This window comes from Corapipo altera, unplaced genomic scaffold, assembly GCF_003945725.1.
Source record: "Corapipo altera isolate COAL_440 unplaced genomic scaffold, ASM394572v1 48b, whole genome shotgun sequence".
In the NCBI taxonomy this organism is placed as follows: domain Eukaryota; kingdom Metazoa; phylum Chordata; class Aves; order Passeriformes; family Pipridae; genus Corapipo; species Corapipo altera.
Genome location: NW_020884884.1, coordinates 8,698,508 through 8,719,199, shown reverse-complemented (window position 1 = coordinate 8,719,199; position 20,692 = coordinate 8,698,508). Strand labels below are relative to the sequence as shown.

At 38.1% G+C, this 20,692-nt stretch overlaps 1 protein-coding gene across 5 annotated transcripts in view; it reads right to left on the bottom strand.

The window, feature by feature from the left end:
- PPM1B (protein phosphatase, Mg2+/Mn2+ dependent 1B) overlaps positions 1–20,692 on the bottom strand; it is a 62,661-nt gene that overhangs the window by 22,839 nt on the left and 19,130 nt on the right. For all 5 annotated transcript variants that reach the window (XM_027641422.1, XM_027641420.1, XM_027641418.1 and 2 more), the window contains one exon: positions 12,458–12,602. The gene's annotated coding sequence lies outside the window, so the exon portion shown is untranslated. The remainder of the gene's footprint in view (positions 1–12,457; positions 12,603–20,692) is intronic.

Here is a 20,692-nt window from a genome sequence, read left to right as displayed (position 1 = left end):
AGAACTTCTTATTTCCTTTCCTGTATTAGACTCAGTTGTCCTATACAGACCTGGAAAACTATCTTGCACTTTACAAAGTTAACAGAGAATACATTTTTTAAGACATAGACCCAGAAACTCAGATACCACAACTTCTGATCATGCTAAAAATGACGACCCCATGAAACCCTTTGATGTGAAAATCACAGCAACCTTCATCCAAAAAGAATTGGTGAGAATTCTGCCATGACTGACCCTGTGCTGTCAGTCATTAGGTCTCTGACACAGCAGTACCCACCAAATCGGCAGAGCCATGATAATTTAGTTCTAGTTTAAGAGTTTGTTACTAGGCCAGAAAGAGGTTCTGCCATTCCCCTCATCTAAACACCTTTTAAGTATACACAGGACTACACACAGATAATTCAAACTTCACACTACCACTCTACCTCAATGATCTCTGTGAAGTGCTGAGGATCCCCACTATTACAGGTCTCAACAGCTTATGCCTCTTTAAACCGTCTCCCACTCTTAGTTTAATACAAATTTTGACGAACTTCGCCAAATACTGCAGCAACTCTGTACCTGGTTTATTTTTAGTCTAGTTTTACTGTCTTAGTCCAGGTTTAATGGCCTTTGATTCAAGTGCTACTAACATTATGCAAAAGGAGCAATGTGGTTCTGTAAGAGACTGAACATCATGTAAAGTGATTTACTTTTATTTTGGGAGGGGAAAAAAAAAAAAAGGTAGGGGAAGCACCTGCCTAAGCCAAATCAGCTGCGAAGTGCCAGAATCTAAACAGCTCATGTTTGAGGACTATGCTATGTTCTACTTACTAATCTTCAAGTTATCTATTTTGACATGGAATAAAACACTGATGGGACTCCAGGTTTAGAAAGATTTGCTGGAAAAGATGATTTCTGAAATAGCCACTATAAACTGAGGTTTTACACGGACAGTACAAATGCTAATTAACACTGTGCAACTGCCCTGTCCAGTTGAGTCATGAGTACTACCAAGAGTTCTAGTAGCATCATTTATTAGGGAACTCCACACTTGTGTAATTGTAACTGTCTATGTATTAATTTTCTGCTATCAAGTCTGATGCTACCATACGCAAGTCTAGTACTCAGGAAACTGCCTTATGTAGCTATTAAAGGAATTTTTTGACACCCAAGATAGTATTCTGAGATTTTTTTTTGCTCTTGAAATGGGGTGTTTTATGCACAAACCCAAATCTAACCTTCCCAAAATACTTTTTGTACTTTTAACAACTTTAAAAGTCATTAAGCCCTGTCAAAAACATGCAAGCCATTCTAAACTTCCCTTACCTTCCTCACCATTTCAATTTTATTACATTATCTAAAGAATTCCACACATAAGAAACCACAAATATTTTCTTTATTCCTTATCTCTGTATTTACCATCCACTGGCCTCTAATTATATTACCTAGGAGAGCAAAGATGACAAAATGGCTACACAGCTTATGTTATGCATTGTAAGTTTCACACTGTTCGCAGTTTGCAAATGAAACTAGTAAGGTACATTCTATTCACAATTATTTTGTATCGTTATTTTTCCTTCTTTATTCAAAAAGAGTATTTGCAACACTGCGAATCAGTGGAAGCGACACACAAAGGGTATTTCATCACGGAGATACACAGCCAAAACTATTCACAATCCTTCCTCTCGAAACATCTGATTTTGCTTTGGAAAAAAAACCCCAAACAAAAAATAATCTGTGTCAAATGGTGTCATAAAAGCAAAGTAAGGCAGTTCAACATACCAATACAAGTGTTTTCAGTAACTGATGTTCTCAGTTAAGAGTTGAACAAGTTCCACATAGTTTAACAGTTCAAATAACATCAGACTTGTGCAAGGATTCTAATAGCTCATGATCACTTATTCACAAATTACACACAATATAAAGCTATTTTATAAGCACATAAAAACATTTTTACCAATAAAACTGTAATATAGGACTGAAATGCTAGATCTCCTACAATAAATGGCAGACATCCTCCAATACTTCAGACCTTCTATGAAACTCCTCTAATTGAGTAAAGTACATCCTTTTGATTTTAAGTTCTTAAGATCAAAAATGTGGAAGAAATCATATGACTGAGTAAGAAAAAAGATCAAAACCTATCTAGTTGCAGAAGCCTGTGAGTTCACTATTGAGTGTTGTTTTATACATGTAAAATAAAAAATACTACTTAAAAAAACCCCACCAAATGCATTTTTCATACCTTACAGCTTGACCTATTTCATAAGTAGCTTTGCTTTTTTACAGCTCATGAATGAGAAACTAAAAAAAAAGATCATACTATTCATGATTATGTTCTTAATATTCAAAATATCCCATTTCCTATTGCAGATCTTTAATAAAGGATGCAGAGATTGACTTGCAATCAGTAAGAAAACATTAAGCCTAGGAATCAACTTGTGTCCTCTGCCTCTTAGGCTTTTATCACACATCTCTGAGAAGAGCACAGCTCTACCTTCTCTGTACCTCCCATTACAGTGTGGCAAGACAGCTTCGCCTTTTCTTCTCCACACTCTAGAAACTCAGCTCTCACCTCTCCTCATACATCACACGCTCCAGCCCCTAAGTAAGAGAGTTGTCCTCTGCTCCACTATGTCTGTGCCTTTCCTGTAATGGCAGGCCAACACTCCACACTGTATTCCAGATGCAGCCTCATGAGTTCCAAAGAGAGGAAAATAATCACTCCTCCCAAAATGTCGGATACACCTTTTCTAATATGGCCCAAACTTCCACCACTACAGACACACTGCTCTTTAATGTTCAACTCACCTGCCCTTGTTCTCCACCAGGACACCACAGTTCTTTTCTGCAAAGCTCATTCCTAGATAGTTATCACACAGCCTGTATAGAGGCACAAGGTAATTCTTTATTCCAGGTACATGACTTGATTACCCTTCCTGAGGTTACCATCAAACCATTTGTCCAGCCTACCAACATCTATCAACTGTTAAGGCCTACCACTGGGTTTATGGACCACTTAAGAATTAATACCCTCTCACTGTCCAAATTCTTAATGAAGACTTCATCATGCTTCTACTCAGTCAAAATATCTCAACATTCTTGAGGGACTCAAGGTATTAAGCCCTAAACACCTTTGTAGAGCAAGATTCAATCTTAAGAGAAAACAGCCAACAGAGGAACAGATGAAGTGTCCACCTTCAAGTCAGTAATTCAGTTGGTTTAACCAATATATGGAAACTTAAAACTTCAGTACCCATCAGCTTTGAGATTTAATCTCTAAAGATCCCATTTTAAAACAAAATTTAATTGTGTAACACATCAGTTTGAGAAAACAACTTAATTTCCTTGTGGTGAAAATGTTTACCTCACACAAAATCATTAGTTCAGATTTTCAAAATTTGGATGACCCTACCTACTGCAGTTCCCAAACTTTCTTGGAAATGTAGAAGGACTTAGTTCTCATCCATGCTCCACACACTGGTCTTTAAAACTGTATATATTATTCAGATCAAGAATGAAAACCTAGGATTCTCTTCTCCCAGCAGTCTTCCCAACTCCAGGAAAAAGGCAAAAGACAAATAATTAAAATTTAAAAAAAATTATTGCCTGGCAAAGACCAATAATCACCAAGGCTCAAAGGATTTTGGAAGGCCTTTACAAAGGAAGAAAATATTGGTCTTTGCCCCTCTCTGGCAATGAATTAACTAAATCTGATCAATACACTGCAAAAGCAGAGGCTCTAACTACTGCTTTAGCTTTACATCAATAGCTAAGCCATTTCCAAGAGTTCAGGGCAGCAAGTCGCTAACGAAAGCTGACATCCATTTCCCAGGGCAAAAACCTAACCCAAGGTTTACTTCTCTACAATCCCAATATACATTCTTTGATGTTTCCTACCTGATACAAATCCTACCTGAGGTCCTTATCTCATATACAAGCAACATAAGCAATAATTCAGGCTCAGGAAACCAAAGATATCTAGCATTTTGAGGTAGGGAAGTACAAATACAAAAGTCATGTCCCTCTGACATGCAAGAAGAATTCCTGACCAATATCCTTTTTGCCCCAGCTACAGTGAAGAATTTCTTTGGTATTAGATCAGCCATATAGTAAAGGGTCTTAAAGTAACATCTGTGTATACACTTGCATTTATGTTTAAGAGACAAACAACTATACCTGCTAATTATAAATTGGCAAATGGTTCTTGCTCAGTTACAGATATTCACAATTTTCTACTATATAGGCAGCTATTTTAAATGAAAAGCTTGTTCCTTTCCATTTAGATTTATATTTGACAGGCAGAAATACTTACTTCATGGCTGTAATGAAGGCAGCTGTCCTCATTCAAGCTAGGATAGAGTTAATTTTCTTTCTAGTAGCTGGTATAAAGTTGTGGTTTGGATACAGTATGAGAATAATGTTGATAACACACTGATGTTTTTAGTTATTGCTAAGTACTGTTAGCTATACTAAGTCAAGGACTTGTCAGCTTCTCATACCCTGCCAGCAAGGAGGCTGGAGGGGCACAAGAACTCGGGAAGGAACACAGACAGGACAGCTGGCCCAAACTGGCCAAAGGGATATTCCATACTACATGACATCATAGTCAATATATAAACTGGGAGGAAAGTTGGCCAGGGGCTACTGCTCAGGAACTGGCTGGGCCTTGGTCAGCAAGTGGTGAGCAATTGCATTGTGCATCACTTGTTTTGCATATTTTAATTCTTTTATTATTACAATTTTCTTCCTCTTCTGTCCCAATAAACTGTCTTTAACTCAACCCACAAGTTTTCTCACTTTTATTCTTCTGTTTCTCTCTCCCATCTGACTGGAGCTGGGGTAGTGAGTGAGCAGCTGTGTGGTGAGTAGTTGCCAGATGGGGTTAAACCACTACAATCATTTTTGGTGCCCAACACAATGCAAAACAAGTTGAAATAATAACAAATCTGACTAGAACGCATCAGAAGAAATTTGTTATAAGCATTCATTATATTAGTTTAGCCACTGGTCACAATGGTGATGTATTTGCTCTCAAAGTTGGTGTGCTTGTTCGTAAAGTTGTGTTACATAATACTTCACTTTATACTTGTATATATTGCCCCATGTGCTGTTTATCATCCATGGGAACTGGCCTAAGGTTATCATGTTGTTGTATTCCATAACACTGTCTAATAATACGACAGAATTGTTGGTCGTGAAACTAATCTGGTATTTGTACTCAGCACTGCCGACATCTCCAGACTTCGGGAGCCATCTATAGGAAACTATTACTAATTACAACTTTTACCTTTTCTCCTCAGAGACCCAATCCATGGGGGAGACCAGTACCTACCTTCCTCTTCTCCTCCAGGCTAATTAAAACAGTACTTGAGAATTTTTAATATCCTTGGGATGTTGAAGCTAGCATTCCTATTGCTATGTCTTCTGGACATGTTCAAGATGTTGTTTAGGGGTAAATGACTGTTTCAGAGCCATACAGAGATCTGCCCTGAGGCTGGACAGTAATAAGTGGCAGGGTGTATGGGCAAGTGCCTAGGACAGGGGGCACCTTCACTGCTTTGGAATTTCAGCACTGAACAAGCACAAAATCTGGAAAAACTATGCTGTCACCCAGACAATACCAGAGAGAATCAAAGTCAGGTAATGTGCTAGGGCTTGGCCCAGGCCTCCTGAGCCCTGTTCAACACTATACAGTAGCTCTGAGGGCAAAAAAAGCCTCTGGATCTGATGGCAAAATGACTGGCACAGCAGCTACTCCAACGCCAGTGACAGACATTGTGGCTAAACAAAAGCACCAACTTCTGTCTGTACCAGCCCCCCTACAATCAAGAATAGACATATATGGAAGTGAGCTCATTTAGAAGGGATGAAGAAGCAGGACCATCACGAGAAGAGGCAGAACCCATAAAAGAGACAGTACCCATCTCATGTTTTGTTAAACAGCACACCCCTGAGTGAGCTGCAGTATACGCAAAAAGATTTCAGTCATCATCCAGGCAAGGACAGGATCACCTGGTTGCTCCAGTGCTGGAATAACAGGGTCAGTAGCCTGGAGTTAGAGGGCAGGGAGGCTAAGCATCTGCGATCCTATTCTACAGAAGGGGGTATTAATGAAACAATTGGAAAAGGAGCATAAGCCCTCAGCCCCTGGAAGCAACTGCTGCCAGGTATGAAGGAAAGGTATCCCTTCACTGAAGATGTTACGCTACCCGGGCAAGTGGACTCACTTCAGCAGAGCTCACTGCCATATGGCCAGTGCAGACTAACAGTAGACTATCACAGTCTGAATGAAGTCATGCCCCCTCTGAGTCCAGCCGTGCCAGACACGCCAGAACTTCAATATCAAGAGCAGTCAGAGGCAGCCAAGTGGCATGTCAACTGATAGTGCTAATGCAGTTCTCAATCCCTTTGGCAGCAGAGTGCAGGCCATCCAGTATACCTGGAATTGACAGGTGGAAACACAGACCTACCATTTGCCATGGACTGATCCAGACTGTATTCAAACAAGGCAAAGCTCTAGAACACCTGTTGATGACAACACTGTGATACAGCAACAGAAGTTTTTGAGACAGGGAAAAAATAGTTTGAATCCTTCTGAAAGCTGGTTTTGCCATAAAACAAAGAAAGGTCAATGGACCTGCACAGGAGATCCAGCAATCACCCACGGGACTGCATTTGCTCAAGAACCTGGGTGCACATGGTGGGTAATGCAGAAGGATGAGGAAGTCCAATGTGTACCTCAAGAGGATTTGATTCTGGGTAAGGACAGGCAATGATTTGAATCGTATTATGTTATTTGCTATATAATATTGTAAGTCATCACTATTACAGTTGTTAAATAATAATCAAGCGTATTATAGTAGAATTACTCAGATTAATGAAGAACAAATTTTGATGACAGAACTAGACAACTGCAGCAGTAATGGCTTTAGCATGAAACAACCCTAATCTCTCCTACCATGACAGATGAAGCCCGAAGTCATGGACTAAATAAACTCAACAGACATTGTGGAGGGATGGTCCACAGACTGATAGAAAAGAGTATCATGGAATGATATCTGTGTGAATTTATCAAAAGGAAGGAAAGGTGACAGTGATTACTTGGGATCTACTAGAAAGTGTGGGACCTGGGTATAATGCAAATGGTATAGAATCCAACCTGTTTTCAGGTCGGATAGAGTCAATTAATTTTCTACTAGCTGGTATAGAATTGTGTTTGGATACAGTATGAGAATAATGTAGATAACACACTGATGTTTTTAGTTGTTGCTATGTAGTGTTTATACTAATTCAAGGACTTTTCTGCTTCTCATACCCTGCCAGCAAGAAGGTTGAAGGGGCTCAAGAAGCTGGGAGGATACATAGGCAGGACATTATTTTTTTCCTTCCTTTTCTTCCCCATTAAAAAGTCTATATCTCAACCCATGAATTTTCTCACTTCTATGATTTGTTTTCCCATCCCCCCTTGGAGAGGGAGGAGGGGGAGCGAGCAAGCAGCTGTGTGGTGCTTAGTTGCTGGCTAGGGTTAAACCATAACAGCAACCAACACATAATTAGATTACAAAGGTCTAAAAGCCATAATCAAAGTTCTTATAGATACTATAAAGTAATTTTCATATCACATGTCAGCTTCAAAGAGAACATCAGAACTAAACTAATACCTTGATGGTCAACAGTCCCAAAGGCAATAATGTATCTTTTCATAATATGAGAATGGTCCAACATCAATCTTTTGGGCTTAGGTCATAAAAGTGTACTGTAAAATGTCTTTTCCTCAGAAGGATTCACTCAACAGGTTAGTCATTTTTAATAAGTAAGTGCCGTGGAAAACAAACAGCACCAGAGTTTCCTGTTACAAAACACATGTGCTCCTGCTATAAAAAAAGAATGACGCTTCAACAGAAAAAATGCTGCACTAGATATTAAAGATGTAAATGACAAATAAATAATCAAAGCATCTATGACAAACATTTTCAAAACCCACTGAAAGTGCAGGAAGAAATAACTTCTCTGGTTTAACTTAAAAAACCAAATTTAGTCTTGGTAGAAAGCTCATCTGTCTCCATCTTCAGTCCCTCACTAGTGTGTATTATGTGCACATGCAGACTTCTATGCCGTACCTGTGTCTACACACTGTAGACAGTTCTGAAATTCATAAAGATCCTCTTGTCCCGGTTTGTGCCTCTTCAATTTACAGAAGAAATACTGATATTTTACTCATCTTGTGTTCACTTACAATATACTATTATTATACTATCACTATACTCATAGTATAGCTAGATAGCATAATGTATGTATACTATATGCAAATTCATTTGATGAGTGAAATCAGCTTTAAGGATCTTGATTTTTGATCCCAGAAAACTTGGTCTCACTTCTTACTTACTGGCCTTAAAAATGCTGGCATTATACAAATTTACATTAGGCAAACTGTTACTGAAGCTTTGAGCAAGAGCTCTACTTGAAGCTTGGCTGTAACAACTACTCTCACTACGTAGCCAAAGTCAAACAGAAATGACTGTAATCTAAGAATAAGATGTGAATATTTTACTTCCAATTAAAAATGAACTACATAAAAGAACAGTGATTACCCCATTCATATGGAGGGTTTTTTTTGGGGGGCGTGGATTGTTTTGAAATAATTTGTGGTCATAGGAGTTGTGTTTAGGAAGGATCTCAGCTGACCAAAGATATTGACAGAAAGAAATTAAGCACCACTATAAAACTTAAATATAGAGTCTACTACCAAAAAAACTTTTCCTGCCAGGGTTATCATGAAAGAAGCCCAAAAGGCTTTTAAACCATGAATTTCAAAAAATTTTTCAAGTTATCACCATCACCAGGTAGCATACATGCTTAGGAGCTACAGTTGTAGTTTTGAAATGAATTTCAGCATCTCCATTGTTACAACAGTTGAGGAAAAAGAAACAGTAACAAAGACAAACAAAACACAACTTTCCCTACAGTTACTCTTCAACCAGCAAGTTACAAAGAATGTACATTACTTTGAGAATGTACCTGAGCTACTTTAAAAACTGGCCTGGAGCTATAAAACCACCACAGGCACAATTTAGCACTGTAGATTCACATCTATAATCAATGTCAGTAGCACTACCTGAAAACATTATCACTTCTGCTCTGCCTCAGCTGCTCACCACCACGTTGTGCCAGCAGTTTCTTTTCTTTCAGAACTGCTGGCTGAGATGTTTTTGCCCTTACTCTTTGAACTGTTTCACTGAAGAAGTGCAAAGTTAGCTTTAGTATTTTGAAACTTTGTGACTTTGACTGCAGTGGGTTTGGAAGCCAGAGCTTAGACAGCAGATCCAAGGGGGCTGTAACCTTCAACAGAAAAGACTGAAAAAATAGAAAGGAGCACCAGGAGCGCACCTTTTGAGCTATGCTGTTAACACCAGAAAAATACATACGCTTGTGGTCTTTTCAGAGGTTTATTTTACATTGTTTTCTTGCATCTTACATGGGTGAAGCTACCTAACTGCAGATCTTCAAGCTCAGCTTACGCAGCAACTGTGTGTCTTTCATGGATGAACTGCACACTTCTATGCTGAAGCTTCTTATTTTTCTGGAATGCAGCTCGGTACATACAAAGTTAGAGATCATACCTCAGATACTCAAGACGAACTTCACAAAAAACTTGAAAGGGGACTCTGAATCTGCCTTTCTAATCACAGTATATAGTACAAAGTCACCAGTGCCCAGGCTGATGTCTTTTTAGTCAGGAAATCCTTATCAGGCAGGTTCCCTCTTATTCAAATTGCACAAGTCAAATTCACACAGTTTTGTGGCCAAATAAAAACTTTAAAAAATATGCAGTGCTTTTCCTAGTTAACTACACAGAATTTTGTGCTTGCTAGTGTGACTTCCTTAGTTCATATTGTACCATTGCCAGGGACTTAACTAAAGAAATCTGCATTGTCATCCTCAGTGAGAAAGACTCTACTGTAGGCAGTGTCCTAATTAGTGTCACTCATCTTGGGTCTTCAGGTAACAACTTCAGTTTCTTTACCAAGACTTCCTCCAAACACTACAAAGTCTGGGAAATTCAATCCCCTTTGTTATCTGCAAACAGTTTATCTGAGTTCCAGAGTTACAAAAAGTGATACATAAGATAGGTAAATACCCAGGCTGGTTCATCAAACACAACAAGGCTGGGCCTAGACAATGCAAAGCAGACTACTGTTGCCAGCACCTGCGTGGGACCGGAATGAAGGCTCAAGTCTTTAAGAGTCAAGGTAGCTCTGCATAAGCCACCATTCATGCTCTTCTACCATTTTCTTGGAGTAGAAATTTGGTGCATCGCCATTTCAGTGAAATGGGCCCATCTGGTAAATTCAGATATTACCTGTCCAGGTTTATTAATCCTGGAGTCACATTTTGTCCTTAACTCAAACGCTGCAGCTCAGTATGGCTTTATTATACCATCCAAAGACTACACTGTACTGTTGCTTATCTCTCCTGACTATATTGTCACAAGATTTATATCCTATGATATTAACTGAAATTCTTTCTGTTTGCCCATATCTGCTCATATTTCCTTAGCCAATAAGAATGTTCTCACTTCTTTACTGGGCTGTTCAGAACAGATGCACATGTGGCCCTTGGATACTACAAAGAACTGACCAAGTATAAAAGTGATCCTTCATTACCAAAGTTTATAATTATTTCTATGCAGAATCACCGTTTTGGTTCTCTAAATTCAGTAAGAGACCAATTATTTTGAGTGTAAATTTAGCTTGGTCCTTCTTAATCATCAATATAACAAACAGCAGCCAGGTTTTTGTTAAAGAAATAGCACCTCAGATTTTAAGAAACCGAACCAAAGTTTATCCAATACACTACTGATATTAAAACTGAAGAATTTTACTCATTAGCATGAAGCAGCATGTCACCAGGAATGAGTTCTCTCTTATTCTAAATTTAGGCATTTCAGATAATTTTTCTTACCTCCTTCAATTTCTTTACAGAAAGTTTCAGACAACCTTTGGTGATAATAAGGCAGCAATGAATCATCAATTCATATAATCAATAAATTGTTCCCAAACAGGTCTGAAAGACCAGAATAAGTAGTCTGCGAAACCACAGTAAACCAATACACCTTTATTAACATAACTGAGGGATGACTTCTTGATTCACACAGAAATCTCAGGAAGCTGGACACAAGGGTTGGGCCACATGAATACTAGAGGTCCACTCAAATTAAGTCTGACTGGCACAGTATAAGAAGAGTTGTGCCTTTTTTCAACATGTTACATCACTGCAAAATAAGTATGAGGATTCGATCAACACAACACTAACAAAGAAACCCTCAAAACAAACCATGTTTGAACCCTTCTTTCATTGTAGCAGAACAATCAATGCCACCTCCTTGGCACAAACCTGTCACTGACTTATGACCCTATGCATTACTGAACTTCAGAGTAGGACACATTAGACTGCTTCATAACAACAGTCCAGACTCTTGCCTGCCACTATTGACAAGTGGCAAGCCACTCTATCAAAGACACCCAAATGCAAAATCAAGACTGAAAGGCCTTCACTTGATCATGATTCTGCAGATTGGGCACATGCAAGAAAGCTATTTCACAGACAGTCTTCAAAACACATAGTCCCTGTTTAAAAACTGAAATAAATCTTTCAGAAACATAAAAACCAAAATATGCAATCTCTGTCACAGGTATTTGTGGAGGATGTGGGGTTTCTTTCCATTACTATAGTTTTATACCACTGAATTTATAATTTTTTTTAAAAAGTCAGAGTAAAAGAACATTGACTTTTAGTTCCCTACACACAGGTTCAGAAGAAGGTGACAAAGAGCGTGACCAGTTATCTCCACCGTTGTCAGACAAAGTTAATGATAGAAAACCAGCAGTCAAAACATTTTCACTGACCTGGAAAAAAGACATCAACCTTTACCCTTGAAAAGGTGATTCAAGAGTTGAAGCTACAGGAGACCTTGTCAAGAAATTTAGAGATTTTCTGTAACTGATTAAAACAGGTAATTTAAGCAGTACTGCTGCTATCAGTGCTCTTACAAAAATGCAGACCTTGTGGGGAAAAAAGCCACATGCAGACAGTAAGCTGATCCCAACACAGCAGCAAAACATAACTTTTTTACTGACCCTGTACAGTCTTCTGTGTGAGAACATACCTTGCCCAAAATCTGGGTCAGCACACGTTTTAGGTGGTGAAAAATTACATTTCTTCCCCCAATTAATTAACAGTGCTTTGTATAACAGAAAGAAGCTATACTTGAAATTATATTTCCTCCCTATTAAAAAATAGCATTAAAGAAAATTCAAATATATCTAGAGAAGAAAAAACACATAGTTTTATCCAATATGCTCTGAAATTTCTGTTAATCCATGGTCAAATACAAATTGCAAATTAAAACACAGTCAAAGTAAAAGCAACTATATGTTCTCACAAATTTCAGAGTGGCATAATTTGTTCTTACCTGTAACTGTAACCTTGTCAAGGTTCTAGTTCAGTGCTGTAAGAATTAGTTTACATTCCTGCTGCCAAGAAGCACATAACAGAATGACTTGCAAAACCTTGAGATAACAGTACAGGACACAACATCTGCTTTATTTTGATATTTCCTAGAAAGAAACAAAGGAAGCAGTTAGCTACTCCAGATGGTGCACAACAGATTTGTACATAAATTTTTTCGTGAATATAACTTTTTCCTAAATAGAAGTGCTTGAACTAAAGCTACACCTGGATGTCAGAAGACCTTTCAACACACTCTCTAAATGTCACATTCAAGATTCATGCTAACAAAGTATCAGATTAAATTCTTCTCTATTTCCTTCACCAACACCGACAGGCACTTAAAAAGTCTTCAGTCAACTACCTGCCATTCAAATCCCTAAATTCAGTAACAGAAGGAATAGCTTTTGCATGCCTCCTAACATCACTCTGCTAGTTCTTAATTTTATTCACCTATTCAAATAACAAGGTACACTCCTTGAGGGCTTGATAAGACTTAAACCCACCATGTGTAGCACATGTAATTTCTAAGCTTTTTATTCTGCATGATTAGACGTAAAAATGCACAAGAGTTTAAAACAAAAGTAATAAGCTTCAATTGCAAATGTATTTCAGATCCTCTGAAATAAGAATCATTATATTTCTTTAAAAATAGTTTCTATAAAATTAACCATAAATTCAGCTTAAAATGTAAAAGTAGCAAGTAACTAAGAATTCAGATGTGTGGATCTACAAAAGCATCTATGCATTGTTTTGAACAGGATGCAAATGCCCAAACTCCTTCATGGATCAGGGACTACATATTTAATGTTATAAACCACTGCATCTTACAAAAGCTACCATGACAGTACACTAGTAAAAGGAATTATTGCAGGAAGAATTCTGCATAACAGCCAGCTTTGTCTGGGGCACCAGGGAAATACAAGCCTTATTGTGACACTGAAGATTTTAAACTGATTACAGCACTCTGACGAGTTGAATGAGTGATAAAGAGGATCTACTGCAGGTCTTGACTTTAAGCCCGCTGATCGAAGAATGGAGCTATGACATTTCATTATGGCTTGTCTCTTTCAAACACTAAATAGTGCTTTTCAACTACCAAAAAGTGTCATAAGCACAAAATTGCTAAAAAGGACTGCTTTGCTACGTTTGAAGAACTGTAAGGGTTCAGTAAGTTTAATGCTCATAACTTTTACACTGCTGTAAGCCCTGTATTTTCACCAACATTCTCTCAGGCAGTACAACAGGATGGATGGTTCAAGGAACCAAACTAATTCAGAAAAATTCAATTATTTTCTGCTACTTGAGGTCTCTGAACCAGCTTAGGAAACGCAGGATCAGACAAATGCCAATGACAGAAATGCAGAACCAGGAGCTGCTGCCAATTCAGATTTGTTCAGAGTATTGTGAAACTACACCTTAAGCAGCATCCACTAAATCATTAATGAACTCTAAAAAAGTTCTAAAAAAAAAAAAATCTACTAAATCATTGTATCGGACTACACGGCAAAAGCCCCCTCCACAAAGTTAAAAAGTTTCAGTAAAAATGTTGTTTCCACATCCAAGAACTCTGGAGAAAAAAACAAAACATGGAGAGCACAGACTCACAAGGTCGCACAAAATAGCCAAACTCCCTTCTCCTAAATACAGGTTGTTCTAGAGCATAGACACAAAATATGTGACAAGAAAGCAGTTCCCTCCATGCACTGTCTCCCACCTTCAAAAGATCCCCCCAACTAGGAGGGTACAGGGTGTTTGCACGATGAAGTGTTCAGGAGCCTCAGTGCTTCTGATGTTACTCCAGTGGCCTTTAGAAGAGAAGAACTCACAAAAGCAGCCCAGAAGATAAGCATTTTGCTTTTCAGAAGCAAGAGAGTTGATGCCTCCCAAATGCTACTCTACAGAGGATGTGTGAGAGAACATTCCTTAGACAGGGATGACTTTTAGCCAGGAGACAGGTTGCTTACAGTAGGGCAGATTCAAAACAGGTATTCTGGGCTAAGAGCATTTTTCTCCAGAATATGTTTCTATTTATACAAATTCTATCTATGCATATAGCTATAAACAAGGGAGAAATACAGTATTCAGTGTCCCAAAACACAAAAGCAGTTTAAGATTGTGGTGATTTGGGCTAAGTCTTCCTTGGTGACCAGTTTGTAACCAAGGAAGGGGCCAGATTTACCCAGTATTCCCTATGATTTTTACGTAAGCCAGACTATAAGAAGAAAGGAGGAGAGGCCTTCGCCCTCTTTCCTTCCAGCGGCTTGGAGGTGCAGGTTCCCTGCTGTTGAGTCTGCTGTATTGGGGAGCGAGGCCTGGTAAGGCCTTGTCGACCTTGGGAGACGGAGGTTGCCAGTGATTGTCCCGGAGCGACTCTCGGTTGTCCCAAGGAGAGTGGTGGGATATTTTCTTTGCTAACTCTTTAGTCGGGCTACTGATTGGGAGATATATAGATATATATATATATTTTATTTTGGTTTTGTTCCCTTTCCCTTCCCCCTTCCCCTTTCCTTGTGAAATTGTATATATTTTAAATTGTATATATTTCAATTGTAACATAAGTGTAAATATATATATATATATCACTTTAGCTGTCTCTCTCATTTCGGGTTTTTCTTAGTTGGTTGTTTTTCTCCCTCTTCTCCCTGAGGTTTGGGGGGGGGTTGGGGGACTTCTGGTGGTAAGGTTTGGAGACTTGGCAGGGAGCCAGCTTCAAACCATATCAAAGATACATACTCCACCCCTGAACACAGCACAAAGAGGAGACGTTACTTCTACTCAATTCTGCACAGTGGTGACTCTTATCTCTCCAAATAAGCTCCACACTTTTTTCCTTCATATGACACTTAGATTCATGATACAGCTTTGGGATATCAAGCTATTATATCCAGCCCCTAATAATTTTTGTGCAGAAAACACTCACATGAACGAATGTAAATGTTTTGTCCAGATTGCTGATCATAAACTACATCACAAGAATAAAGTTGAATCTTTCTTATCAAAGGTTTAACAAAATTACAAGATGTATTCAGCATTTCATTTGAGCTACTTAAATCTTTGGAGTATGTAAACACAAATACAATAAAAATATTTGAGTAGGACTAAGTCAGTTCAGTAAACTTTTTTGCTACTAAGACACCGGCACCCTACAAGTAGAATAGTTTTTAATTGAGTAAAACTTAAATATTCCTTGGCTAATACAGAATTTGAATTTCACCACATTTACAGTATTTGCTTCAGAAGGTAAAGACCATACAGCTAAAGTCAACGTAAGTAATTCATTGCTGAAGAATTAAACCAAACATCCCAAAATAAGCACATGAAAAAAAAAATCCAGAGAGATTTGAAAAACCCTACCATATTATTTTACAGAAGGGTAGGCATCAAATGCTGGTATTCCTGATGATTAAATACGCACTTAATAACCCTAGTAGCAAAGCACTAATGATCCTCAAGTTGAATTCTAATGTTTAAACAACCAAAACCCACTACAACATCCAGTCCTTTGCAAGTTTCCAGACTCTGGTCAGAGGAGCACCAGATAAACACTGGGTTTATTCTGCCTCACAACCAGCTATGACTCTGACTTTTCATGGGCAACCAAATCACTGCTGCTTTAAAACAAGTACACAAACGAAGCACCTCACTGACTGAATGTGAACAGAAAGAGCTATGATCTAATGGGCCATGATTGACCTTATGACAGCACAATACCACCACCCCCGATATCATCCTCCAGAACTGTGAACTCTGTGTATCTGTGTGACCCACACAGATACTGAAAGACTTTGCAGAAGTAAAAGACAGCAGGAGTGAGAAGGAAAAGAGCACTAGTGTGTGCCACAGGTTAGCTAATAAACTGCTACCTCCCAGCTGCATGTTCCCAGCATATGGTAAAGGTAAGATAACATCCCTTTCCTAAGAGAGGCACTCATTAGGCTACCTGATTTTTCTGGGAAGGCAAGAGCACAGACCAAGGGAACACACTAGTGCTCTAACTGCATGCAGCAGTTCTTCCTACCTGTATGACAAATCCCAAACTAAACCAGGAGTTAATATCTACTTAATTACTTGAGAAAAGGTACAACTTTCACCCTAAAGAGAGAGTTGTTCATCCTTTGTAATAAAAGGGTAATTAATTCTCTCTATATACGCTAAGTGATCCTTGGTTCTACATAAAAACATTGTCAATCAACCAACACTGGACAAGCTCTTGATTTGTGTTTCTGTGGGTGTAGGGTTTTTTGTTGTTCCCCCCCCCTTTCAACATGGAAGTTGCACTAAAATATTCATATTAAACAGTTAAAGGAAGCAGAATGAACTAAAGTTCAAAATTAAAAATTCTATGAAGCAAGTTTAATCCTATTTGAAGCAGCTAATACAATATTATGGTTTTGTAAAAAGTGTAACAGTATCTTTCCATGGTATTTTAGAATTAACACCCAGGACTTTTTAAAAATCTAAATGGTTTGGAACATTTACTTGGGATTCCAGTGAAAGCTTAGTTCAGCAGGTTAAAGTTTGCAGCTCAAACTTCTATTGCCAGTTAGTCGTTTGAAATATTAAATGCTGAATTTCCAACAGGAAGCCACTATTATACCATATTTTACACTCACCTAAAAGCTTGATAATATCATGGGTTTAGCATTCTAATTAGGTCCATACTTTAAAATATCACCTCAGAAATGGTGGACTTTTTGATACATACTACAAAAGCTATTCTGAACTTTCTTCCTGCAGACCTGTCTTTAAAATGTATTTGTAAGGCACCTTCTTAACTCTTAAACTCTGTGACTCACTTTTAGGTAAACTTCAGATCAGTAAATTTGCACTACAGCTGTGCAGATGTCATGGCAGCAGTGGTAGCTTAAGTGGCATTTGCTCCCAGCAGCTCATTCCCGTTTCCATGTGTGTGGCTGAGCAGACGTACAGACAGTTACACTGGTACAAGTGAACGCCTGAAGCACAGACTGCTCATCCATCTTATGAGTAAATCAAACTCGGTTGAATTATACAAGCAGAAGATGAAGGAATACCAAAAGCCAGCCTTACTGGGATTCACAATGCACGTACGCAATCTGTATTTGCCTACTGGGAGATTACTGGCAAGCACTTACTCCTCTGTAACAGATCAGAGCTATGCTTAGCGTAATTCAAGCAGAGAAATGTGGAATCATCTCTCCATCAGTTATGTCGGACAGCTTTTCAAACAGCCAGCTTTAGGAAGAGATGAGGCTGAAGAGAGAGGCCATCTACCATGCTTCAGTAAAAACATCCAAGTACAAAACGCTTTCATTTTAAGTGATCTGATCTTTAGCTGAACTAAAGAGAAGGAATTATCTTCAAGACTTAAAATGTAGTCCATTTATACGTCAGCTTTCTTAAAAAAAAAAATCAATTAAAACAACAAAGGATTGTAAGCAGAGGACTTTGAACAAACATGTTTACTGGGGCTGCTAGGACTTTCTAGGGAAAAGCTCGCAAAAGTTTCTAACTAGCTTTTATCTTACTGTACAGAATCACTGCAATGCAAGTAAAGTTCTAGATGCACATTTTGCTTTCCACAGCAATCCAGGAGTTGCAGATTGAGGAAGATGCACCTGTATTATTCTGTATGAGTTTGTGTTTTTTCTTAAAGCAAAGGGCAGAGTTGCAAACCTTCATCTTCCTGATAGGCCTTCAAAATTCCAGCTCAGACACAGAGTGATGTGCACGGGCAACCTAAGATGTTCACTATTACTGCAGTGCCTATCATTTCAGCACATTTCTATAGTGTTTCCCCATGAGGTAAATTCATTATCACATTACTAGCTAGAATACCTGGGTAGCAATAGCTACTTAATCAGTTTGAAACCATCTGTCCATTTGCTGTCTTTGTTAACACCTGGCCTTCAAATCGATGTTTTTAAAAAATACAGTCACTACAGGTGGATTACTTAGACTTTGTAAATGTCCACCTGCATAAAACCAGCAGAAATCTCAGTCTGAACACTAATTAAATGTTCTGAGAAAGAACCCACCACACCTGTCAGCTGATAACATTACAGGGCACATCTCTTCTGAAGTCCTCTGGGCCAAAACAGCATATCCCTAAATCACATCTCACTTCAGTCTCACCCACTCTACCTCCTACAGCAGTACTAAAGGGCATCCAGAGTCTGTCACTCCTTTCCCCCAAAGAGCAAAGTGTTAGCAAAATATGGTATTAACCAAATTCAGAAGTAATCTTACAAATAAAAACTTTCTCTGTTGATCATGCACTAGAAAAGGCTTAGGCCTTTCTAGCTAAGCCTTTCAAAGAAAGGCTTTAGCATAAAACCATAAAAAAACCTCCTACTGAATCGGTTGTCAGAAAAAAAAAATTAAAAAATCCTACAGGACCAGTTGTCAGGAAAATCAGAGGAAGCACCATATTTCAGATCAGCTAATTCAGTAGCAAGTACATGCATTTGAACAATAAAGAAACTTCACTGTCACAAACTTCATTACACTGTAGGTAAGAAACCTGACATGACTGTACACTTTGATTGCTAAGATAGCAAAGGGGACAGATGCAAAAATTTAAGATGCTTTAGTTGTAGGATACAGTTAAAGTCTGACAGTTTTCAAAAGATTAATATTGTTTTAATATTGTCTCATATGAAATGGTCACAAAGGGGAGGAACAGATTATATGCAGATGGTTATCTTGATTAATTCTTCTCTGAACAGTATTCAGTGATTTTTAAGCCAGCTAAGAGTCAGAGTCCCCCAAAATTATTTTTTATCTGGGTAGAGAACCTCACCCTCATTCCTAGTGGCCAGCAATGCATTTAGAACAAGTCAGCTTTTGAATCAAGTCTTGCTACTGTCACTGAAGCCAATAAGGAATTCTTTATCCTTAATATCCCAATCATATTTCTGCTGTTTCTGAAAGAAAAAAAAAACTTAAACCTGGTTTATACGTGTCTTTCTGTAAAGATTCTGTATTTAAAACAAATATCCCACAAAGGATTTTCAAAGGCACAATAGCATCCCATTTTGTCTATTAGAGGAATTAAACCATTACAATACATGCATGCCAACTCATCACACCTTTCCATATCTTACACATATAACACATACATCCCTAAGTGAGACCCCAAATACATACAAAATTTAGAAGGCACTTACCACCAAGTGGGGTGAAAAATAAGCAAAAACATCAAAATTACAATATTTCACTTAGCACCAAGTACAGAAAATTCAGCAGCAATTCCCCAATATTGATTTGTTTGACAATGACAGAAATCAAGTTATATCAAATTTATAAGGGATAGCAAGAGTGGCTTTTTATTTCTTTATATATGATACTAGTGATTAGAGGAAGGACTTTCCTCTCTCTCCAAGAAGGTTCTTCCCTCATCTTGTAAGAGTAAGTCTTCAGGTATAAAGGTACTAAGACTGAACCATCACAGCATTTAAAAAAAAAAATCTTGGCCACTGCTGATGTGCAGACAGTTACAGAAGGCATAAATTCTCTGCCACACTACTTAGCCACTTGGATCTATTTGCGGCTTTTTTTAGCCATGTTACCACCTGCTAAATTTATACACAACAGGAGTTAAATTAAATGTAAAAGAGGTCGTTCAACACCACAATAAAATCACCATCACGTTCAAATTGGTAACATAAGAACACCAGTAGTACGAGCAGCCAATTATTAACACTTATGATGCTACAGGCATTTTAATGTTTACTGCAAAGCACATGACTTGGAAAGAGAGAATTCAAGCATCTGTTATGTCAACTCACAGCCTACACACACACAGTCTTTCAAAAGAACTAACTTTCTGTAAAATACAGGAACTGAAGGCTCCAAATAGGGATTGTTAAAATACACAGTTATTTTTATACCTCGACTACAGTTTTAGAACAATTTTTTCCTTTGTCTCCTCCATGTTAAGACAATTTTTCTAATTACTAGTAAAGTTACTTCAGTAAGAGCACGGTATTAGTATTAAGAGAATTAGTGCTTATAAACATAAAGGCAATTAAAAATTTTTAAGAGGATCCATCTGTTTAGAAAGTCACTCCCTTATTACCAAAACAGATTTATCATCTTCCTAAATCACCCTGGTTGAACTGATTTGATTCATGTCAAATAAGGCATATCTCAAAGCATTTTTAAGGTAGTTATAAACAAATGCTGAAGAGAAGCAGCTGATCTTATGTGATATGTA